At 41.2% G+C, this 25,595-nt stretch overlaps 1 protein-coding gene across 8 annotated transcripts in view; it reads left to right on the forward strand.

The window, feature by feature from the left end:
- Positions 1-25,595, forward strand: part of SIPA1L2 (signal induced proliferation associated 1 like 2) — a 162,797-nt gene that overhangs the window by 7,876 nt on the left and 129,326 nt on the right. For 6 of the 8 annotated variants that reach the window (XM_090135420.1, XM_090135425.1, XM_090135427.1 and 3 more), the window contains exon 1: positions 7,594-7,887. The exons of 1 other annotated variant lie outside the window; for it this stretch is intronic. The gene's annotated coding sequence lies outside the window, so the exon portion shown is untranslated. One more of the 8 variants, XM_090135422.1, reaches the window with a different exon arrangement.

A 25,595-nucleotide genomic window follows, 5' to 3' on the forward strand; every position in this document is an offset into this window, starting at 1 on the left:
ACTTGTAAGTTACGCACTAAGAAAACTGAGGGTATTTGGAATGTGTCTTCTGTGGCTTGCTCATTTCTGAAGCAGAATACTCAGTGAATTCACAAGTTTTAATGCAGCGTCAGAAAAAACATACAGATACTGTTGTGATACTACTCCAAGTGCTAGAGAGAGAAGAGTCATAGCAGAAGAATAAAAACTCACTGAACTGTTAAGATGTCTCATGGTGGATGAGTCAGAAACTCTTTGTTTCCTGCTACACTCTTACCCATTTAGCAGGCTGCAAAACTAGAAAATGGAGCTGTGGATGACAAAGAAGTGATCATTTTTGAAAAAATGCCCACGGCTTGCAAGGTAATTGAAAGACATGATTCAGCAATTCCAAAATATCAGGAGACACACATTTGAGAAATTAAATTCCAAGTTATATTCTATCTATTTTCAGTAGGCAGGAGCATGTTCATTCCGCAGAGAGCGCTAGTGGATCCATCAAAGGATGTGTTGTAAACGGCACCAATGGAAAGACAAACATTTTGGGCCTAGAATCCTCAGCTTGCATCTTTTGTGAATTCCTGTGGGGAATACGTTTTCTGCAGGGAAGGCTTAGAAAGCAGCACTATCGGTTGAGCATCACAACACAGAACAAGGGCAGCTCAGAGGTTGTTATAAGGCCCAGGCTGAGGGTTACTCGCCTTTGTTTGTCTCCTGTGAGCCCCACTTACCAGAAATTCATTTCATGTATACGTGATCCAAGTGAGGCATTATCACCTACCATTTAACCCCAAAGATAAAGAGTTAAATGCAGCTGTGGGCCATGTGTGTGAGCCATCAAAGGTACAGGAATTTGCGTGGCACCAGATGTATTTTAGGAAACTAAAACAAATGACTTCTATAAGATTTTGAATCTTGCCGTGAATTAAAATGTTCTGTGTTTCAACTTCAGGTGTTGGTCAGCAGAGTAACTATGTAAGAGGTCTACAGAATAACTAATAATTTTGTCTTGTTATTCTGCTGTTTCAAACTGAATGTCTTAAAAACAGAATTGGGAGATGCAAGGTAGAAGAGGAGCCTAGATTCTACTGGCACAATATGAAAAGTAATTACCAAATACATCCAATAGGAACTTCAAAGGATACATAATTGAGAGAGGGGTTCTTGAGAGCATTTTCTATACCTATGTCCTCCTTTATTTCAGGAAGGAATTTTGAAAGATCTTAAAGGGAAGTAAAATCAGAGAAGAGACGTGAGATTTACTGTGGGAAATGAAAAACAGCTCATAGTGAAAAACTCTGAGAATAGTGCTGTGTATTTACTTTATAATGGAACTGATTGAGAAATAACTTAGCTATGATCAGTATGTACCAGGACTGAAAACATATCATGAACAGACTTTTCAGTATAGCAGACAAAAGTATAACAAGGGCATTAACTGAGAGGCAGACAGATCAAACTAGGAATAAGGCACACATTTTTAGCAGCAAATGTAATTGAAGCAATCTACCAAGGACTTCAGTAAATTTTCCATCAATGAGAACGCATATAGAAAGACAGGATGTTTTTATAGAAGACACCTAGTTGAAGCAAGAATTAATTCATGGAAGTTCAATGACATGTCATATAGAGGAGGTCAGACTGGATTATCACAAATGAGCCATTAGAGCTTTTAAGTCCAAGAATTTTACGGGAGATTGAAAAGGTATTAACAAATTTTCTTTCAGTAGGATGCCCTTAACAAAGATCAATCTCTCTGTCTATGAATGGATTTCCCATACTTTGCATCACTGCCTTTCGTCTTTCCCAAATAAATTAGATTAGTGTAGTGAGATCAATAGTGATTTCATAGTGTCTTCACTTTTTCAGCCTGCCTAGTTATTGAAAAAACTGTCCAATCAAAACATAAAAAAATCTTTATTCCATTTTTGAAAAAAGATGCCCAATTATATCTCATTACAGAATATTAAAATAATTCATAAGGAAATCTTAACAAACATAGTAAAACTACCAACCGAGAAATGCTACGACTTCAAAACTTCTTAAAAATTAGCTCTGGACATATATTTTATCAAGAGCTAAGGAGTTTTACAAAATAATTATGTTTACATTCTCAATTTCACTTTTTTTTCTGGGTTAGTCAATGCAAAAGTTTGAGTTAAACCACATGAAAAATAATCTTTGCATACTTTAATAGCTCCATGGATTTTCTTTCACTTTTCAAATATCCCAAACTTGATGTGTGCTAAAACCAAATCTGGAAAATGTCAGTCCCAGAAAGCATGCTTGTCAACTTAATGGCAACCAAAGAGAGAGGAGTAAATTTATTGAGAACTAAATTCAGTGGTTATTATAATGGAAATCTCGTCCTATTATCAACCTGCCTGAAGTAAGATACAAACATTAAGGGACCTGCCAGCAGAAGTTGCCTGGGAGATGTGCTGAAACAGCCTGTCTCATGGTGCCTGGGCTCTTTTTTCCCTGGCTGACTTCATTCACAAGCCTCATCATGCCAGTTTGCTCCAGCCCTTTCCCATCCCTCCCCAGCAGTCAGGTGTTGCAACTTATTTGCAATGAGGAGATTTCCTACTTGGGTGAACTTTCTTTTACCTGGCAGGAGAAATTCCTCAGGAATGAATGAAGTCTCACTATCTGTGAAGTAGCTAAAAGATTAGAGATGTCTTTTCAATTTGCTGAAGGTTCCTGAGAAAGAGCACAGCAGCGCTCTGTGGGAAGTGCAAAAGAGTACTGACCCCATAAAAGACTATGGAAGATTTTTGCAAGTCCAAACTGATCATCTGTGTTAGGTATTGGTTATTATGCCCTTATTCATATAAAAAGTGATATATGTGATGGCTTCATATTTCTTAGGCTTTCTACGAGTCAACCCACACAGCAGCAAAGTGGTAACGTGTTACCCAGCATGGCAACGTATAAGAAATTCAGACAGACTATCTGCAGTACAGTGAGATCAGCAGAGCTCAAGAGAAATCTGCTTTTTTTTTTTTTTTTTTTTTTTTTTCCCTGTTTCTGTCTTCCTCTCTTCTTCCATGTCTGTACCCTTGAATTTTTGCATCCATTGGAAGATCTTCAGGTGGAACCTGGAGCAGAATGTGCTAAGTCAGGCACACAGGTGGTTGTCTCACCACCACTTGGAAGAAGCCCTTTGCTGGCTTCCCTTCCAGCTCAGTGTAGGAGAGGCTACAGCTGCTGTGCTGCATCATGTTTGTATCCCTGGAGATGCCCACTGCTGGGATGTGCAGGTGCTGCTTCCTATTTACCTTTGGTTAGGGTGAACCCAGCCAAAGAGAAAACAGCTTTTAGCAAATGAAATAGTTGGGGGCTGAGAGTATGGAGTTAAAAGAGTGGCTTCTTTTCACAGTGAATGGAAGCCAAAATGGCTGTGAATCTCATTTAGCATCTAGCAGAAAAACTGCCAGCCTGGTAATAGTAAAGATGATAATTGTATGTTGTTTAATCTCATCTGGATTTGTCCCCTCCAGTGGTTTCCTGCTGGTAAACCACAGCGAAGGGAGTCAGTAGTAAGTAAACTAGAGGAAGTGAGATGAAATATCGCCTGCTCCTCTGGTTAGTAGGGGACTCATCTGAAGGATATTGCTAATTAAAGCCAGTAGTATTTCCCTCTGTCTGAGCTTTCAGGAACAGAGGATGTTTTATTTCACTGAATTGCTTATAGTTAAGGAAAGTCACTGGGACAAAATACTAGCAGTGTGGTAAATTATGCTTGCGCTTTAAGAGCAACATGTGAAATGGGTCCCTTACAGAGTGTGAGTAACTGGTTTCACCCCCAGAATGTCCAAATGAAAGGGCAGTTTGGGGTTAGAGGAGCAAAATTCATCCTCAGCCTACAATTGGAGCAAGAAACTCAAGAAACTATCAAACAGCTGTGGTTACTGGAAAAAGGGCTCATGTGTCCCCAGGCTGTGCATGTGGCTCCAAGGTTGCTGGAGCTGCAGGAGCCCAAAACCTTAGGTTTACCTGCAGTGCTGACAGTAGCACCAGCCTGTGGATGGCTTGGTGACTCACAGGGAGCACTGAGCCAGCGGCTGCTTCTTGCAGCTTTCCTCCAGTGTGGCCAGAGGGAGGTGAGGTTGCCTTAAAGGCTTTGTAGCACACCTCACTTTATTAAATGCCTCAAAACTCAACTGAGCAATGTCAGTGAAGAGGTTTTGTGAGGGAGATGACATCTTTCAGCATTACTGAGGCCTTGTGCTCAGTGCCTACTTACTTCAGCAAGATTCTAGGCTTGTGCCCAAAGTTGAGGAAACAAACTTAAATTTTCTTCAGCTTGCCTATTCATGAGTGCCTTGTGTCAGCAAAACATGCCTCATCATGTGGCTACCGGATGTTTTCTTCACCTTCTGCACCACTTCCACAGATCATAATGAATGGGAAAGTCCATTTTTGGTTGTAGCACTGCCACTGGCAGCAGCCTGTAGGAGATGGTGGATCAACTCCCTGTGTGTTAACAGTGTCTGAAGGCTGGCTTCAAACATGACTGAGCTGAGTAGGCCTTGCCCTACTCCAGAATTAAATGCAAAGGGGCAAGTGAAGATGTTGCTGAGAAGTGCTGGCATCTGTTCTGGTCAGAGGTGTCTGGGCTGTGGCCTGTGGAATGTCCTCTGTCTGACTTCTGTCTGTATGCTCTCTGGCCACTGGCTGAACTGTTATGGTATGCTCTGCATCCATATTGTCTAAGGCCAGACTGTTCTGCTGCAAGTGATCTATCCCACATCTGAGGCAAATGTCCTTTAATAGACAATTCAAGTGAAATACTGAATGAATTAGAAGCTGAAGTTTCTTCTTTCTCTCCACTCTTTCTGATTAAATTTTTATGTATGTTAGTTTTTAGTTTGGGCAAGGTATTCCTCTTAGTCACATGCTGTTGTGCTCTAGAGGCTTGAACAGCCCTTTACTATTTTAAGAAGCTCCTGTTTACCTCTTTTCACCTGTGCTCTGTTTTCTGGCCCTTGTTCTTCTCTTGTTGACTCCCTGAGGGTACACAGATGGTAGCCTGGAAGCCAAATGGAGTGATACTGAGGGACTGAGAGAGGGATAATTAAAAAAGAAAGGGAAAAGGAGGAGGGGGAGAAGAAGAAAAAAAAAAAAGAAAAAAAAAAGCTGTGCTCACAGACTCTTCTAACAGCAAAACCCTGGAGCATATCTGTGTGCTGGATCTTGTCAAGATGCAGGTAATAAATAATTCTGGGAATGCAACCTACATGCATTTGGCTTGTTGGCTGTAACCATGTAGACTTGTTCAGTAAGGCAGCACCATTCCATCCCAAAGTGCTTTCTGTCAGCTGAGAAGGATCTGCCCATCCACACGCAGTGCCATAGGTAGCCTGTGGACGTCAGCCTCAGAGGCACCACATCAGCAGAATGCTTCAGTATTTCTCACATCCAAATTAAGCCCTCTGAATTCAACCTGTGTGCAGGAAGGAGTTATTCTCACCACTGCAGTCTGGTAGGGATTAGCCAGCATTTTATTAGAGGATAAAGAAATGCCATGATTCACAGATAACTTCAGTCAGTTTGTTTACTTTTTAGCATAGTGCTCTTTGGAATAATAAGCGAAACACCGAAATATTCTCAGAGAAAGCGGATTTGTATCCAAAGTGCTTCATAAAATGAGACATTGAAAGAAAACCCAGCAAGTAAATGCAAATGCTCTTAGCACACAAAATATTACAGCTCTGTAACCTGTTAGTACAGCATTGTACCAGCTTCCTACGTTGGCGCTCGAAATGTAGCCAAGCTCATAAAAAGAACAGTGTAGCCGGGCTGACGATACAGGCTGCAGAAACCAGCCGCGGTGCAGGCAGCTCAGTCATTAAGCAGGCGGCTCCCGCAAAGAGAACGAGCAGAGGACACCTAGCGGCTGCTGCTAAGGTGGGGAGCTGCTCCTGCAAAGCCCTCGGGCTGCTGGGGGGGACTCCTCGAGAGAAGGCAGCAATATTTTCTGGTGATCCTGTCTTCCTTCAGAGCGAGAGGTGCAGAGTAAAGCATGACTGTCAGCAAGGTGGGTGTAGTCAGCAATTGCTGTGAGGAGTCTGAGCTCCAGGAAGCCAGCTGGGTTTTGGAGTGGAGGAGTCTCACTGCAGTGAGCATCCCTGTAAGCAGTGCTATGAGGAGAGCTTGGGCAGCAGTGAAATCACAAGCGAGTGCTGACGGTCTCACTGAGTGTTCCTTGCACCTCCCGTAATTCCCCATCATTCCACTGCTGTTTCCTGGATGAGCTTTTAAAGAAGTGAACCTTCCAGGAAGAACATGGTCATTGATATGATTCAAGTGGAAGAATACAGTTTTGTTCACTTGCAGTTGTTGGGTGAGTTTTATTTTTAATGAATAATAGACTCATAAAATCATAGAAATGTTTTGAGTTGAAAGGATCCCTTAAAGGCCATCTAGTCCAAGTGCAATGCACAGGGACACCTACAGCTCGATCAGGTTGCTCAGAGCCCCGTCCAGCCTGACCCCGAGTGCCTGCAGGGATGAGACATCCACCTCCTCTCTCAGCAACCTGTGCCAGTGCCCCACCACCCCTACGGTAAAAGACTTCCTTATCACCTTAAACGTATGTTATCCGGAATACCTTGGATGTTTGGCGTAAATTTGACAGTTCCTTTCTATTAAAACCTTCCCCAGTTCCCAGTACGGGCAGTGAGGAGAAGCTTGCGGGGCAGCGGGGTGGCACTGCATGGCAGCAGGACACCTGTGCTGCGCCAACCGGTACAACAACAGCACTTGTGTGTGAGACATGGGTGCAGGTGGAGGGGAGAATCAGCAGGAGGGCTGAAAAAATAGAAAAGCCATGGGTTGTTCTGTTGGGTTCTGTCGGAGCAGCCTTTATTTCCATTGATGTTGCAGGTAGCAGATGGGAACGAGCGTGTTGGTGCTGATAAGTGTCTTCTGTTTCGCTTCCGTGTGCATGGCCTCTTGCAGAACTGGCCGCAGAGTGAGAATAGGGAAATTCAAATCCCCAAACCAGACTTCGGTTTGCCTACCAGTGGAAAAGGGGGAGGAAAATGCGGTTGCCCGGCCGAGGCTCATTTGGGAGGCAAACCAGGAGTGCTGAGGGCTGTGCCCAAGGGGAGAGCATCTCCGCTCCTGACCGCCCGCAGTTTACGATCGGTGCACAGGAGCAGACCTCGCGGGGCAGCTCCGAGAACACGAGCCGTCGATACGGGCTTCGTCGGCTCGGAGCTCTGGGTGAGAGCCGCGGGCGCTGGGGGATGGCAGCGGCCGTGAGCGCCAACGGGTGGCGGCGTCCAGGGACTTGCGGGGTGGAGGCGCCGCGAGGGCACGGAGCGGCGCTCCGTTGAGGCTCGGCTGGGGGACTCCCGCGCTCCTTCCCTCGACCCCACCTGTTGCTCGCCGCCGGCCGCCCAACCCAACGCGCCCCGCCATCCCTCCCCGCGACCCCCGCCGGGGGAAGAAGGCGGCCGGCACGCCGTGGGGCGGGGCCTGGCGGTTCGGTTGCGCGACATCACGAGCTGCCAATGGGGAGTTCGCGCTCCCCCGGGACCGAGCCGGCGGAGCCAATGGGAGGCGGGGCCAGCAGGGGGCGGGGCTTGAGTGCGTGCGGGGGACGGAGGGAGCGGGCGTGAGCGGGACTGCTCCCGCCCCTCCCTCCGCCTCCCCTCCCGTCCGGCGACGGAGCGCACTCGGGAGCCAGCGCCGGGCAGAGCGGGAGGGAGCGGGCGGCGACCGGAGGAGGAGCGGCGCGCGGGATCCCAGCGGTCACCCTCCGGCCGCGTTCGCTCGCGGCTCCGCGCCCCGAGGGACTGACGGAGAGGGAGGAGCGGCGAGGGGGCGGCGGTGCCCGCGTGGGCGATGGGGGTCCCGCGGCCGGAGCGGCTGGAGCGAGGGCAGCGGCGGCTGCAGGTAAGGGAGGAGCGGAGCCGGCGCGGGCAGGGAGATCTCCGGGGACACGGGAACGCTGCTCCCCGCCGGGTACCTCGGGGGTCCCCGTGCTGCGTGCGACGGAGCTCCGCTTTCTTCGAGCTCTGCGGGCCGAGGGGCGGCAGCGGTCCGGCGCGGCGCCGGAGGGGACCGCTCGCTTTCCGTGCGGCGCCGCGATCCGCCGCATACGTAACGCCCGGCGCCTCGGGGCGGTCCTGCACCGCTGGGAGCAGCTCTGCTCCGGCACGGGGCTCCGAGCTTCGATTGCCCGAAGATCGTTGCAATCACGGAGTTAGTTTGCCCGGAGAGTGTTGATCCGGGGCCGGCCGCTGCTGCACCTCGCGTCGGGGAGAGCGGAGAAGGAGGCTGTTCAGCCCCTGCTGCTTCCTGAAGTGGATTTCGTGCTTTTTACTTAGTTACCGCATACGAGACTCAACCTGCGCTTCAATCTGTATCCTTCAGCACTCTTTGTTGCCGCGTACTCCTCAGGGGTGGCTGCTGCGCTCCGTTCTCCAAACTCACCGCTCGGTTCGTTACGTGACAGCCCCTGGGGATGGACCTGACGCGGGTCTGTTCTTACGGCCCCGTCGCTTTGGGGGCCGCGTGTCGGTGCGGGTGTGGAGGCAGCGCTTCTGACAAAGACAACTCCGAAGTTGCCAAATGTCAGATGCGGCTGTTAGCGGTCACGGAGCGGGGCAGGGAGGCGGATGGGTGCCGGGTCGCTTTAATATATTGGTAGTCTCAGTCTCTGCTTTCGGTCCGGCTTCGCTAGGGGAAATGAGTTTGTGTTTTCTGCATCATAAAAACTAGAAGTTAACAGAGAATTGCTTACATTAATTTTCCCAAGCTCTTTTGTGTGCGGCTTTCACTTCTACGAGCTAACGCTAGATGGCTTTCTTATCTCAGATATCCCACCGAGAAGGGAAGCGTGTAATCTGTTTCTGCAGCCTGCTATTTCTGTTTTTGTCTATTTTGTTCCTTCGTGTGAATAGTAAACTGCCTTCCACATCAGATCGGCGCTGATGGGAGCAGAGCAGAATTTAGTTTGCGTACTGGCTGACATCATTCAGCAATTTGACCTGCTTGTCTTCATGCTTATAGACAGTATTTCCTACGTGCCGCTACCAACAGCTAAAGGAAGTTTGTTTGGTTGGAAGATAGTTCTGAACAATATTTGCATTTCTTTAAGGGAAGGCAGCTGGCTAGGAAAGGCTGTATGTAAAATGAAAGAAACAACAATTCAGTCTGTTATTACTTAGTTGGGCTGCATTTTAAAAAGGACCACAGTACATTTGTCAGCTAATTTTTCTCCAGATCCTATCTATAATTACTTTAGACAGAAATATTTTAGAGGCTGGATTTAGGAACACAGTGAATCCCAGCCTGCTGGGGAATAGGAATGCATAGGCCTGATGCTCTGTTCATCTTGTTCTTTAGTCTTCCCAAAACAGTGCCTGTTGGCAGTGGACTCCAGCATTTCCTCTCTGTTTGTCTCTTTGCTACTGCCTCTGAGATACTTAAATCTGATCTTTGAAATGTGTTTCATTATTAATGCAAAAATGTTTAAATCATCATGAGCGATGATGCGTTAGGGATGTTTAAACACCACTTAAGCTCCACAACAGTTTATTTATAATTTATGTAGCATTCATATAAAACGAGATCACGGGGAAGGCTCTGAATGTATTGTCTTGGTTTAGTAAGTCCATTGTGTTAATTTACCAGGTCATGCAGCACTTTGGATGTAACGAGAAGGAATATGTACTTGTGAGGATGCCAGGCTGTTCCACCAATCATGTTGGATCAATTAAAGGTGTCATTCATATATGCCAAGGGTATGATGTGAAACCTAGAGCTAAACAAAACCTCATTATTTATTTGTTTCTAGCTGGCATTTGCTTACTGTGCCAGTCAGATTATTCTTTAAGATTTGTTTTGTTATCATAAGAGAAAGATAATTCAGTCTTTCTTGTGGACACTTACTGATAAGCACTATTACCCAAGTGCATTGTGAAATATTATTGCAGATGTTGAGTGAAACCAGGAACTAAGCAAAGCAGTGGTCACACAGGCAAAGCCTCTTTTACTGCCTGATGACCTTTACAAGTGAACTGAGGCAGTTCTTTCATCACTGTCAGCTTCACGTTGGGCATGGTAGCTGGGCATTGCCCCTAAGACTGTTACATACAGCAGTTCTGTCTGCAGGAAGAAGTATTTGCTTCTTGCTGGGACTAAGGTTATGGTTAGGTGGCTGGTTGTTAAAATACTACCAGTAGGTTCATGCATTTTACTGGTGAGTGTTATAGTTTGGTAATGAGGAGTGAGAAATATATCTTGTATTTTCTTACTAACGTTGCAAGTTCCTGGTTGTGGAAGGAGGGTGGGGTGCTGGGTTATCTTGTTTCTCACATTAGTCATCCAAGATTACCTAACAGTGGCCATACTGACAGCTTGAAATTAAGTCATGGTTTGATGAATGTTCCTTTCTCTTTCACTGCAATTTTTGCTTTAAAGTGTTTTACTTCTGTATTCCATTTGTGCTTGAGCTTTGTGGTGATTTGGGCAAGCAGCACTGTGAAGCAGTGAAGTAAAGAGGAGATGGCTGACTTTATTTGTTGTGGTGCTGTACTTAAAGTAAAAAATATACAATATGCTAAGCAGCATAATTTGTATTCAATCTTTAAAACATTACTTCCTGTAAAGTTAAGGCAAGTATCACTTTCTCTCTTTATTTTTAAGAGGAATTTCATCCTCTTGTAAATCTGAGTGGTTCAGGAAGTTTAGGCTTGGGGTGCACCTCCAATATTTTTCTGCCCTGTTTGGGCAAATACTGTAATAACTGTCTACCAATCTGAGAATCCAAAACCAAGCTCCAATTATGGATTTTGCATTCAATAGATGGAGAAGTATGTTTAACACTTTTAATTGGTGTTTAAGAAACACCAATTATTTTTAATATAGATTGTGCTAAGAATACCATTAATTCTTCATAACACTCAGCAGTGATGCCATATGACTTGAAGTTTTTTTTTAAAGAAATGTTTGGACTTTGTATGAATTAATCTCCTGAATGTGTAATGAATGTAATCAGCAGCTGTTCCATCTTTTTGAACCCACAAGCAAACAGCCTTCTTGGATCTGTGTGAAACATTTTAAGAATAGTAGGTGTTTGAAAGGAAGTAGACATTGTTTTAGCTACTGTTATCTGGAGAGTTCTGTATTCTTGAAGAAAATGACCTGTACTTGCTTAAGAATAGTTTTCTTTATTTTCTTTAGTTTAGAACTAAGAGACATAATGAAGAAAGATGCTGCAATGGAAGGAGGGAATCCCTTAGAAATAAGGGAATCTAGAAAACTCTGTAGGAGAGGTATCAAGCTCTGCTGTAGTAGCTTGGAAGGCAGCAGCAGCTGAAGTTGTCCTGATTTCCCCTCCCCCTCAGCAGCTCTGTGAATTCAGAAATTCTGAGCACAAGACTTGGATTTCTGCTATTGACTTTGATTCTTTTCTTACATAATGTCTTCATTTGTTGCCCTGAATCCTGCAGTGTGACATATCCAGCTTTGCAGACGTTTTTATAATCCTCCCATAGCTTTTGCCATTCCTTCATTCTCCCCCCCTCTCCCTTCACTCCCTGTTGCCCTCTAACTTCTCACTGACATGGTGCTATTGACTCATCTTCTAGGTAGGTTTTTGAATCACAGGAATTTCAAAATATAACTTCCCAGATTTGAGTGATATGAAAATGGTTTGATAGGATTTATGTTAGAGGATACATAGTACAGATACAGGGCTGGGATACAAATCAACAATCTGGGCTTCTGTTTCCCTTTTGGTTTACCAACCTTTATTTTAAATCTGATACAGCCTATGAAGCTGTTTCCTTTTGGTTTGGGGTTTTTGATATGTTTTTTTTTTTTTCCCTTGGGGCACTCACTTATTCTGTATGATGAGAGGGGAAAGGAAATTCTGAACTACCATGCAGTTACCCCTATTTTGTCCTTCAACTTGGATTTTCACACTTAGTCCCGTCACATCTGATAAATTGTTAAAGGCTATGAGAATTAAGTGGCAGGTAAGGGGGGTAAGAACATAAGGGGAGGGGAGTAAGAAGAGAATATGGCTTTCTGTAGATGTTATAAATGTATGTAGTATTAAGATCCTTGTGGCTTTTTTTTCCTTTTTCTTGGGGGAGTTGAATTCTGCAATTAATGCATAGTTAGCAAAACTGTCACTGTAAATGAGCGTTCTCTCTATCTCTTACATTTTGTGGAGGTGGCATTTGTGAAAGATAGGAAATCCTACTCTGTGGTCTCTTTTTTTCTTGTTTTTAGTTTTTCTTTTGCTTGTTTGTTTATTCATTTATATATTCAACTAGGAACCAATCACACGCTCTTCCTCTGTGATTATTTTCAGTTGTGGTTTTCAGTTCAAAGCCAATTATTTTTTACTTTTAGATACGTAAAGAACATTCAAGGAAACAAGTGCCTTAAGTATTTTTCTAGGCTCTCAGCACTGAAAAATGAATACTTGACACGTACTGCAATATGAGAAGTCACACTAAATGTGTGTGACATAAAGTAGGGGAAAAAAGTGGGAACAATATGTCTTTGTATATGCATACATCCTAGTGCACAATGTGATATCGTATATAGTGTGTATGCAAGCATACATCTCTTACTTATTGTAGTGGCCAGCTGCTCTAGAAGAATTAGGAGCAGCTTAAGGTGATCAGGTTATCTCGCTGCTCTGCTGTAGTAAAGTAAGCCTTTGTGAGGTTGTCAGGACAACAGCTTATTATTTTTAGTCCTAGTGTGTTGTGTGTCTTTTTTTTTTTCCCCTCTATAGCAATGAAGGGAGCTGTTTCAAAGAGTGGTTGTGTTGCCACGCAAGGATTGCCAGCTGTGATTTGGGTTCAGCAGGATGCTCTGGGTTTGTCATGTAAAAATTCTAATTGATGATGAATGCAAACCCAGTGTGAGAACAATTTCGTTCATTGGACTAATGCAAAACAACCCATTGTATTTATAAACCCATAGCCTATTTTCTCAGCAGTATTGTCATTACTCTTCTGTTCTGCTCTATCTGAATCCCAGAGAAAAACGTTTTATGTTTGGCAGTATGGAACCTGTGATATGAGCTGAGACAAGGTAGGAATTAGTTTACATCAGCATGCACTAGTCTGACACTGGAAAGCTAATAAGTGAAACCACTGGGAATTTCTGTTAGTTTACTTCATTGTATGTTTCACAAAAATGTGGTATGCAAATGGAGCTCCATGAGTTACTGTGGAGCTCCATACAGTTACTGTTTTAGTTTTGCCATTTTGAAGGACCACTAATCTCATTATACAGTAAATGAGAGCGGCGAGCTAAATGACTGAAAGGTGCTTCTCTGCATGCAGTGCAAAAGTGGCACTAATTTTGGCTGAAATAACTTAAAGGTTATTTGAATGTGTATGGGAACTGTTGAGATGTGGCCTGAACCACTGACTGAGCACCTGGAGAAACGACCTGGTCAACCCTGGGAGCACAGGTGAAGGCAATTCAGCTGAGTGATTGGAAGGGGTGGAGCCTGGCTGCACCTTTCAGATCTCATTTGAAGGCTGACTGCCACTGGGAAAAGATCTCTGGTTGGAGATCCTCCCTTGTGGCATCCCTTCTGCAAGCTTAGATCTTCAAAGATGGGTGAGCACCTTTACTTTTCTTTACTTTTCCTGTGAAATAATATCTTATCCATGCTGGTCTCCTTGCTGTTACATTCCCGTATTGCCTTTCCACCATGTTAATCTGTCTAATTGCTACTGAGAAACTTACTGGGATGTTCAGCCAGAACAGTTATATGAGGGAGGCTTTCAAATAACTTTGGGGATTGTTTTTTTTTAAATCTTAAAGTGTGCTGACACACAGGATTTGTTTTGACACTTCCATTGTTGCCTTTATACTGCTGATATAAAGGTATCCCTTAGTCTGATCCTCTAAGTCTTTGATCTGGATTGATCTATATAAGTTGATAAAATGATGTCCAAGTAGCTAAAATCCCTTGTCAGAACAGTAACATTCTACTGTAAATTCCTTTTTTTGGGCAACTGAAACAACAGTTTATTCACAGAATAAATTGACAGGGCTATATAGGCAGTTTCTACAGCTGTCTAACAGAATCAGAAACTATTGGGATAAACCTGTGAATTCTCAAATGTTTTCTCCCTTACTTGACAGTTAGACTGGAGGTGGTTGTCTTCCTCCTCTCAGAATCACTGCTACTCTGTGACTTTCATGGTATGTTTGTACATTTCTTTCAGTCACACAGCATTGTTTGCATAGGAAACCATTCCAAATTCATCTATTTGAAGATGATGAGACTAGGTGGGGTGAACAGTGCTTGTTGTAATCCACAGCAGTGTGAGAACAGGTTTATTTCCACTTCAAGTGTAGAATTTAACCAATTTGCTTAGGGAAAGAGGTCAGATGAGGTTATCTGAATTGGTCAAGAACTGTGAAGATGTTTGTTTTGAGTGCAACACCAAAAAAACAGACAAGTATCTGTTGAGCTCCAACAGTGTTTTCTAGGTGAGTTGAGGTTGCTACTGTTAGTTTAGAGGGAGTTGCTGGGAGCCTGAACTTCTGGTAACCTCTTATCCTGGTTCCCTGAAAAATCATTATTGTCAGTGGAGACTTCTGAATAAAAGGCAAGCACTGCTTCATTAGCCCGTGAGTTTCTGAGATTTGATGATTTTGCTAATGTCAGTGCTTCTCTCACTCAGGGGGTGCTTTGGACTTTTTCTCTGTGGTTATGTAACTTTTACTAATGAAGTTTCTGTGGGTGTAATTACCCTTGATCTTCTCTATCAAATCTTGCTGAATCAAACGACAGGCTCAAAAATTGTTGTGGCAGATGGAAGAGTTTCACTGTCTGATTGGATAAAGTTTGTTGCCTTGTAAAATAGTTGTTAGAAACACCTGACCATTTTTTCACTTCATACTGCCCTGCAGCAAATGGTTATTTAAATTCATAATATTTCTTATTTTTAATTTTATTCTTGTGCTTTTAAGTACTGTTAAATATATAATAGTATATTATCAATTATAGTGTGCTGTTGTGCCTGGTAATGTGCATACAAGCTGTCTTTCTATGTGCAAGCAGTTAACTGAATTTTTGCCTTGCTGTATATCTATGAAAATACGGTGGCTGCATGTTAAAACAGAACATTTGCATATATGCATAGTAATATTTTCTCCTAGGAAGTAGATGTTGGATGTCATGGTTTCCTCTTTTTTATGTAGACAATACTCAGCAATATTAGCGTTTGCTCATTTGACTACGTTCAGGATGCCTGTAGGTCAGAGGTGTTTAAAACTGCAACTTTAGCTTCTGAGCCAATTCTTTTCTTTACCAGCTGTCTCAGCCACATCTTTCAGTATGATATTTGTTTGTGACAGCTCCAGGAATAACTGTGGGAAAAGTAATAATATGCATCTCAAATAAGTTAGATCCTCCTTGCTGTGACTTAACATGAGATTACACGGCTGGGGGAAAAAACAACACAACTAAGAAAAACATGCCAAAAACCAAACTTTTCTTCATGGACACCCTGCAAGTCACCTTTGGGTTGCTATGAATACTTACTCAACTAGAAATCCAAATAGAAGTCAACATATCTGTTGCATTTGTGTATGAAGGAGTAATTTATACTGATAAATAACTTCCTTTTTAGTGGTTCTTCGTTCTTTGTTAAAGCATGAAACCTTTCCCATTGTGTAATTCACGTATAAAGGGGGATAACAGTTTTGAGCTTCCTTGCTTTGGTGGTGAAATTAGTATCTCTTTCCATGAACAATGTCCGCAGATGCTAAAATTTGAATCTTTTCTGTTTTATGTATAAACATTCTTCATCTCTGTGTCCTCTTCCTTTAGAGGAAGAAATCTATTGCAATTGTTTCTTTGCTGTATTTTGTTTTAAACTTAAGCAATCATTAGATAGCCCTCAGTGAAGTCCTTGGGTATCTTTTACATGTTGCTTATTGATAAGTTTGTGATGTTTCTGTATATTGCTTAAACAATAAATTCTATTAGCTAAGATTTAATATTGCTTATGGCAGTTTGTTCATCATTTGTATTGGTTTTAGCATGATTTCACAGCGTCTGTATAATCAAGTTGCAGTGTTATCTTTCCAATGGGGGGAATAGAAGAATGAAAAGCGGCTGGATTGTCAGACTTAAAAAGTTTACAGTCAGTGGTTCATACTTTGCCCAGAGATCAGTTAAGATAGGTCCCCGACCACTTATGTTTAGTACCTTTATCAGTGACCAAGAAGAGGAAATGAAGCCTGTCCTCATCAAATTAGTATGTGACATCACATTACGGAAGTTGATGTGGTCAAGAACAGTGCTCTGTGACTTAGATTGGAGGAATGGCCCATAATAAACATCGTGACCTGCAACAAGGATAAATGTAAGGTCTTATGCCTGGGGTGGGGGTTGTAGAATCTCTTGCAATAGTAAGTGCTGGGGACTGCCTGCCTGGGAAATAGATTTGTTGAGAAGGACATGAGTCAATGTGCCTCTGTTCTGTGAAACTTATCATGCAGATTGCTATGAAAGTAGTGCCTCCTATTTTATTTCTGTGGAAACTGCAATGGATGCTTTGAGTACAATAACACTATTTGATAGAGTAAATTCTCAGCTATGAAATACTGGTGTGAATTCAGTGCTTTGGGAGTTGGGTTAGATGATATCCCCAAGAGCATTCTAATGTGAATTATTCCATATAATACCACATTCATTGATGATAGTTGGTCTGATAATTGAGAATTCTAGTTGATGTTCCACTATATTGTTTGTACTTCATCTATTGTGGTACAGAGTATTTCTCTATTATGATATTGGAAAGATTTTTATTTAAGCCCAAGAAATAGTCTTTTGTACTTGCACTGTATATTCTTGGTTTAAACCAGTTGACAAGTATTCCTGAAGAAGTTATTGGCAGTTAAAATATTTTATAACTATAATCCATAACAAAGGAATAAGCACTTGAGAAATGGCACTTTTTCAGATATTGCTTCAGATATATATTGCTAACCTTGTCACTGAATTCTAAAACATGATTAGCAATACTAGAATTTGAATGTGTGAGCATCTGTTGAACTACTCAATTGGATTTCTTCCAAAAAGATTGTCTTACTGTTAAAGAGCAGGACAATCTGAGTTTGAAATCAGCTCTGAGCCTGTCAAAACTGAATTTGTATCTAACTCTCCTGTTCTGATTACTGATTTTATTATTGTCAAACTTCTAATAATCTATGCTGGAATTACCTGTACAAGTGCTAAAAAAGAAAATGGTGTGATAAGTCTTAGTTTAAAAATCTGAAATACAGTGTTCAGTTCTGAAAGCAGGTGCTGCCTGTATCTTTTTATGTTTAGTCTTACCTCTTAGGTTCATTAACCATAAGGAAGAGCCAGGAGTACCTCAAAAGATTGAGGTGATTTCTGTTCTTGCTCATCCAACTCCACAGTAATTTACTTTAAAATATTTCTGTGCTTACCAACACATGAAACAGATCTTTAGATCTGTTTTGGTTTTTAAGTGTTTGAGTTTTTTAAACAATCAAGATTTTATATAACATCCAGCTTCAGGATGAAAGAGAATGTAAATGTGTGCTGTGTTCAGTAAAACAAACAGAAAAGGGAATGGAAAGAATTTCCTTTAGTGTAAACCTCCTTTAAGGTGAAATAATCCTGATAGTGCTCCTCTGTTGACAGAGGGTTACAGATCACTTCTAATGATTTGCTAAAGATGGGAAGGAATTATTTTTTTATCTACCTTTTGGAAAGGATACAGAGAAACTCAGTTTGTCCTTTTGAGTCACATTTTTAACAGAAGGAGACAAAACTTTAGTTTTATAAAATTGTCAGAATTCAACAATTTTTGAGATCTAAGTCTTGTGATGAGTACAAATGGCAGTCCTAGCCTGAAACTTCCTTTATCCTGAACTCAAGTATTTGCATCATTATTAATGTTACTATTTCTATTAAATGGCATCATTGATTTCTTTACTAAACCAGTTCCTTTCGGTTTTGATTTACTGATGTTGCCTGTGGGTTTTTTTGTATTTTTGCTTGTTTGTTTTTTTTTCTTCACCCATCTCATGTGTGATGGAAGGCTGTTCCAGGGACTTGTTTTACTGAGGACTAGAATTTTTTTTTAACCTCTGTGAAAGACATGCTGAGATTAAAGATTCTGTTTTCAGAAATTTTTTGTGAAGGTCACTTAGTCTAATTCCTCTGCAATGAACTGGGGCACCTACAGCTAGATCAGGGTGCTCAGAGCCCTGTCCAGCCTGATGTTGAATGTCTCCAAGCACAGGGTATCTACTGCCTCTCCAGACTGCTTGTCCCTGTGCCTCATCACCCTTATTGTTTAAAAAAAAAAAACAAAAACCTTCTCCCTTGTATCTAATCTAAGTCTCCCCTCTTTCAGTTTGAAACCATTTTCCCTTGTCGTATCACAATGGATCCTGCTAAATTGTCTGTCCCTTTCTTTCTCGTAGCCCCTTTCAGATACTGAAAGGCTGCTATGAGGTCTCCTTGGAGCCTTCTCTTCTCCAGGCTGAACAGCCCCATCTCTCTCAGCCTATCTGTGTAGGAGAGGTGTTCCATCCCTTGGATCCTCTGGATGTGCTCTAACAGGTCCATGTCTCACCTGTACTGAGGATTCCACATCTGGATGCAGTACTCCAGATGAGACCTCAGTGCAGAATAGAGGGTCAGGATCATGTCCCTCATCCTGCTGGCCATGCTTCTTTTGATGCAGCCCAGGATACAGCTTTCTGTACTGTGGAGCCACATTACTAGTTCATGTCTAGCTTGCCATCCACCAGTACCCCCAGGTTGTTTTCAGCAGGGCTGCACTTAATCCTTTCTTCTTACAGCTTATACTGATATTGGGGGTTACCATAACCCAGGTGCAAGACCTTGCACTTGGATTTGTTGAACCTTATGAGGTTTACCTGGGCCCACTGCTCAAGCCTGTATAGGTCCCTCTGGTTAGCATCTCATCCCTTGGGTTTTTGAATCACACTGCACAGCAATATCCTTATTTAGCTTACATACTTTTCCTTTCTTCCTGATTTTACTGTCAGACCTAATTTTTCTGAGGTTAATCTAGTCAAAAAATTAACTAGTCTTTAAATAAGACAAACATTTAGTTTTTCTTATGCAGTATGTTGACTGGGAAACGGGTCCTTCTCTGCACTTGCTCTGTGGGTTTTTTTTTTTTTGGGTGATGCCTAAGAAGAATTTAAGCAGTATTTTATGAAGAATTATCTGTGCCAAATAAAGTGGTATTGAAGCATTATTTCTACTGGAAACATTGTGCAATTTTGTGTTCTTGTTGAGTACAATGTCACAGTTATTCTTTCTGGTGTTCTGATGAACTACTAGACAGAAAAATTCTTTTCAATCTTGAATGAATGACTTTGCACACAAAAGTGAAATGAAATTATTCCTCAAATCTCACTTTGTTCTTTTTCAGTAACATTTTGACCTTCCTTCACAGTGCAAGTGCTTTCCAACTGTGTTATATTCAGATTTCATTAGCAGCTTCCACTTAGTGTCAAGGCCATTATTGAAAATATGAACTAAGACTGGCTTCATTATTGATCTCTGGCTTCATCTAATGAACTATGTTATTTCTAGCATTTTTCAGGATGAATTTTCTCTTGTTCTGTTTTCAGTATGGTACTGTGTCAGGTACTTTCTTTGTTCCAGGTTGTATGAGCAGCTTTCTTGTTTTTGTTTTAATACCACTGATGAGTTGATCTAGGGAAATCATGCTTCTATGTGAAGCTTGCAGGATCCCAGCTGAAGCAGTAGTATTCACGAAATTATCAATGTGTGTAAACCCATATGGCTTACATATCAGATAGTGGCAGTACAGTAATTTAAAATACAGTAGTAACAGTATGGCATGCCACTTTGCTCTTTAATTGTGTGGCATTGTTTGGTTTTACAATTTTGCTTTGTGTTCTTGTTTTTCAGGTTCAGGGTGAAATTTAAGGAGGGAGAGAAAAAGTATCCCTTGAGTCAACCCTCTCCCCCTCACTTATCTTCAGTTTTCTCCTTGTTAAGGCAGTATGTCTGTCTTATAAATTACTGACTAGAGAAATCACAGATTACTATGTTGTAGAGGTTGGGTTTTTTTTTGAGTGTTTTATTTTCTTGCTTTTGCTTGCTGCGGTGGTCTGACTCACATTCTCATAGCTGATTATATACCAATGTTTTTGTTACAAACACCAAAATAAGCATGCAGCTTCCTATATTTGCTTTATATTGATCACTTTACTGATTTTGTTTGTGGTTGTTCATTTTTACTAGAATCATTATTCAATTCCAATGAAGTTGATAGAACATAACAAATTAGCATCGTTTTACAATTTCATAAGTTTCCTGATAATATCTGAATAAGCTTTTGGTGACAGACTTGTATTGGTTATACTAGTATTCAGGCCTATCTTTTTCCCCTTCTATATTTATAATAAGCAAACTGTTGTTGGATGTAACTCCATCTCCAACCTTGAGAGTCAATTTTCTCTCCTGATGGATGTTCTGAAAAATCTTTCTTTACTAGCATTCCTTACTAGCACATCGTGAAAGAGTAGTGCTGTGTTGTAGGCAACTTATCTTCTTTCATCTACTCATAATATGAAGAAAAACATCAATCAGAAAAATGGAATCAATCAGAAAAATCAGAAGTGGAAATACAGACAGAGAAGCCAAAGCGTTGAGCATTTTGGAAGCAGGTTTTGCTAAGGGAGACTTTCATGCCAGCTGTTCAAAACTGTTAAAGCAATTTGTGTTCTGTTATTGGAGCTTGAGTAGAATGGCACTGCGTTGCCAAAAGACTAATGACTAAAGTGACACCAGGAGACTTAATATTTGTGATGGTCTATCCCCTAGTTTGTTCTTCCAGGAGGACAAAATCAAATACTCAGGACAGACTGAAAATCATTATAATTTCGCGCCTACTGACATAGTTACATAATCATGGATAATAAAGTGATTTGGACCTACTTTTTGGTGTGGGCTTTTTCTGGAGATGAGGAAAGAATTCCTGCTCTTGATACGACTAGATGCCATTCAGTGCTGTGCTATGGGTGTGGTTTGTGACACTGGCTTCAAGGCTGTAAGGCATAGCTCTAAATGAGCTGATGCACTTTTCAGACTTGTATAGCAAATCATATATATGTAATGTAACAGGAATATCTAACCTAAAGTAAGGTTGTTGTTTCAGTGTTAAATAAAATAGATCTTTCTTGCCGTTTAAATTTTTCTTAAAGTTAAAAAACCAGAACTAAAAATTGTGACAAAAACAAATAAAACCTGTGACTGTTATGATCATCTAATGTGTTCTGTTAAATGGAACTGATTGTTAAGATGTGCCAAATTATGGTGAAAGATTTGGAGGGTACCACTGCTAATTAATCATTTTCCTTAATAAACAAAAACTGCTTTCTTTTTTTTTTTTTCAAACTGTCATACCATGTCACTTCTGCTCTTTCAAGGTTACGACTGTCCTTCAGGATTTGCCTGTGTTGAAGGAAGGATTACTGCTGAATTGGGCTCTTGGTGCAATTTTATGCCATTCACCTGAACTTCCGAAAGAATTATGGAAATAAATTGAAGGCCTCAGATGCATGATTTGTTTTAAGAATGGAAAAATGGATTTTCTTTATGCTTTATTTTGGTTTGAAATTATATCTAATAAATTACAGATGATTCATTTTTTAGCTTCTGTTGTACAAGTTTGAGAGAAATCCTACTCTACCACTAATCTCCTTTCCTAGAACATTGCAAAAGAACTGTGGTGCTTGATCAGATACCAAATGTGTGTTCAGATACTTAGAACTTATCACAGTCTGTCTCCCCCCTCTCCCCACCACCACACGCTCACATGCACACTTTGTTTCATTGTTAAAGCTTAAAATATAATGCTACTGATGTGAGAGACTATATATTAGGAAGAAATTCTTTACTGTAAGGGTGGTGAGACGCTGGAACAGGTTGCCCACAGAGACTGTGGATGCCTTGTCCCTGAAAACATTTGAGGCCAGACTGGATGGGGCTGTGAGCAACCTGGTCTGGTGGGAGGTGTCCCTGCCTATAGCAGGGGGGTTGGAACCAGATGATCTTAAAGGTCCCTTCCACCAAACCATTCTATGATCTCTGGTGCAGTACCAATTACCTTAATAAATTATTACCAAGTTAGTAGCCTTGTTTTGTCTTGTAAGGCATTGTTTATTTTAGCCATTAATTGCTGTTACGTACAACAATGTCTTTTTGTGTTACTGTTTTTTTCCCCTACCTTTGTGTATGAATTTGCACTTCTGGAGATTAAGATACAGGAAGGAATTTGAAGACATTTCCATTTATTGGAAAGCTTTGGTTGTGGAGGAAAGGTAACGAATGGTTGTGTGGAAGTTATGGGGTTGAATTGTGTACTTCTGTTCAGCTATTGATGACTTAAGGAAATAGCTGTCAGTCAGACCTATACTTTCCAATTATTCCCCAGGAAACTCTTTTCTTCACCTCTTCTTTGAAGCAGGAACTTCAGCACACACATACTTTATTTTGCTTTCAAATTGTTTTATTCAACCGTAGCGTTCTGGCTCTTAGTTTGCTTCTACCTTCCCCCAAGAAACTAATAATTCAAAGTCAGCTCAAATCCTAATGGGATTACTTACTTGGGAATAAACTGATAGAAACTATTGTACTGAGCCTTTTGGAGACAGTAGCTTCAGTAGCACTAAAACAAAATTGCAACTAATTACCTGTAGCTCAGGTGATTTATAGCAACAATATAAAAACTCTTACAGTTGAACTGACCGCAGTAAAGCCTTGCAGTTGTGAGATGTTATGAAACATCATACTTCAGCTTCTAATTAAATGTTTATGACCTTCAACCTTTTTGGCAATAAATTAAGAAAAATTCTGTTCAGAATGCATTTTTTTCTTAAACTATAATAACATCATTTCTACTCTTATTCTCTCCTCTTCCTACGTAATCTTTCCTTCTACAATAAAACGCTTTGTGGCCTTTACTCCATGCTCTATTCTGCCTCCTACACCCATCTACTGACTGCCATTATCCACTTGTGGAATAACAATCACTTTTCTTTGTTTAATAAGTGTAGGCCTGTGGTACAGCAGCATAACTCACTCCAACCCTGGATGTAATACTGTACCCAGAGGAGCAGTGTGTGGTGCTCATCTAACCAGAGGCTGGGGGCAGAGCGTACATCCTGATGAAAGGCAGCTGACTGTTAGCTCACAACTTCTGCCTGGAAAGTGTGTACCCAGATTTGTTTCCTGACTGCTCGTGCCTGTTAAGTTTTGTGTTTACTTCTGCTGAGGAGCCATGCTCTCAGCCCTTGATTAGGCTAAAAGCACAGGTTAGCCATTGACTTCTGGCAAATAAGTGAGATTACTTATCTTGCAACCTCTTGTATGGGACTAGTACAGTACCTAATCTAAGAAAATTCAGGGCAGAGTGAGATTTCTTGTTGGTTTTGAATTCTTTCCTGTGATGCAGTGGTTCTTTCATTAATAGACAATGGTTTTACTTTATCCTTTCAAGCAAGTTAGAAATGAATGTTTTTTTTCTCTCATCAATTTGAGGGAAACTCAATCTATAGAACACGAAGATAGTGCTCTTGTTTGTTCTTAACTCAATAGATTTTAAGTGCCTGAATGCTTTCTAAGCTACAAATCTTAGCCTTTTTTTTCTTTTTGGTACCTGAAGGATTAGCAAGCTTTATCACATAGTATGGGAACTGTTGAGATGTGGCCTGAACCACTGACTGAGCACCTGGGGAAAGGACCCGGTCAGCCCTGGGAGCACAGGTGAAGGCAATTCAGGTGTGTGACTGGAAGGGGTGGAGCCTGGCTGCACCTCTCTTAGACCTTGTTTAAGGGCTGACTGGCACTGGGAAAGGATCTCTTTCTGGAGATCCCTCCCTTGTGGAGTTCTCCCTGTGAGCCTGGATTTTTAGAGAGAGGTGAGTGCTTTTTCTTTGTAGTGCCTTTCTATTGTGCTAGTCCCTTTGTTATTACACCTCCTGTATTGCCATTCTGCTGTGTTGATCTTTCTGAGGGTTATACATTTAAGAAATATTTAAGTCAAGTCTGGTACTCAGATAGGATGGTAATTAAAGCCTTGTGGGTCCTTTCCAACTTGGGATATCCTGTTATTCAATGCCAAGCCTGCCAAATTTCAAGAAGCATTTGAACAAAACTCAGACACAAGGTTTTGGGTTTTTTTAAATAGTCCTGTTCGGAAACAGGAGATGGACTTGATGATCTTGGTGTGTTCTTTCTCTGGATATTCTGTGATTCTAAGCACCGTGGACCCTGCACGTCATCAACATCTCATAATCTGACCAATGGGTTTTATGTCCAGTAAAACTAGATCTTTTTCTAAACACCTTGCATGGTACATACAGTCAGTATGAAGACTCGGGAGCGCTGGAAACCTTAACAGAGGCTCCTTGTTAATTCACTTTTCTTTTTTCCTCCCTCCTGTATGACTATTGTAGCCACTAGCATGTTTTGATAACATTTTTATAATCAAATATGAGCAACTTGCAAAGTACTAGCAGATTAAGAAAGTAGATTAAAAAAGGTAGCATCATCTTATTAAAGTAGTTAATAGTACTTGCAATCAAGTAAGTTTGTCTCATCAAACAATCATTTCTCTCAATGAATTGATGGGCTTTAGATCCTCATTTGTTTAGCTCTTCGTACTTGAATACATCAAGGAAAAATTGATATTTTTTGCCTTCACGATGATCTTAGAAGCAGGGAGAATGAGAGGCTGAGTGAGTGGGAACGTGTTTATTAAGAATAACTTCCATACATACAATTATGTTCAAAATGTTCCTATTTTATTGTTAATTCAATAGAATAATTATTTAGGAAAAAAAAAACCTTTAGGTTTATTTTTTATATATTAATTGCTGTCTCAGATGACATCACTTGTTGTTAAAAGTTTTTTCTTTCTTATATCAAAAGATTCCCCTTTATGTCTGTCTGCCTGCCTGTTCTTTGACTAGATCAAATGGAGTTGTAGATCTAAATTTTGTCAGCATTGATATTTTTGAGCAGAAAGACATACAAAGCAAGCTTGAGATTTGCTAACTTTTTTTTGTTTATAAGTACTTCTCCGTTGCTGAGAGCAGTTTATGACAAAATAACCAATTAATACCAGAGTTCACAATTGAGTAACTTGACTGGCCAGTCTAACTGGCCTAACCCTGTGGTCTCAATGGAACAAAAAAAGATCTGTCTGAAAACTGAATGCTATCTTTTGTAGTGAACAGATATGAGATAAACAAAAGCCCTGCAAAGTGAGCCTGTCTTTGTATAGAACTGTCACAGTTCCACAGAGCTGATACAGATTCTTTTCACCTGTCACTTTCAGTACAATAGAATCAAAGCCTGGGTATAAACTTAATCCCATTGCACTTGTCTTATTTTTGTTTCCCTAAAATCAAGTTCTGATGAACTGATGAAGGTTATCTTTCATCTTTCCCTTCGTAGTCCCAAGGTCCAGAACTCTGATTCCTTTTTCTTCTGTGTTTGCGTAGAAAAGTTCACCGAAAATTTCAGTATCTCTTGGATTCAGAAATCACCATTGGAT

This window comes from Phasianus colchicus, chromosome 2 (assembly GCF_987193195.1).
Source record: "Phasianus colchicus chromosome 2, bPhaCol1.hap1.1, whole genome shotgun sequence".
Classification (NCBI taxonomy): domain Eukaryota; kingdom Metazoa; phylum Chordata; class Aves; order Galliformes; family Phasianidae; genus Phasianus; species Phasianus colchicus.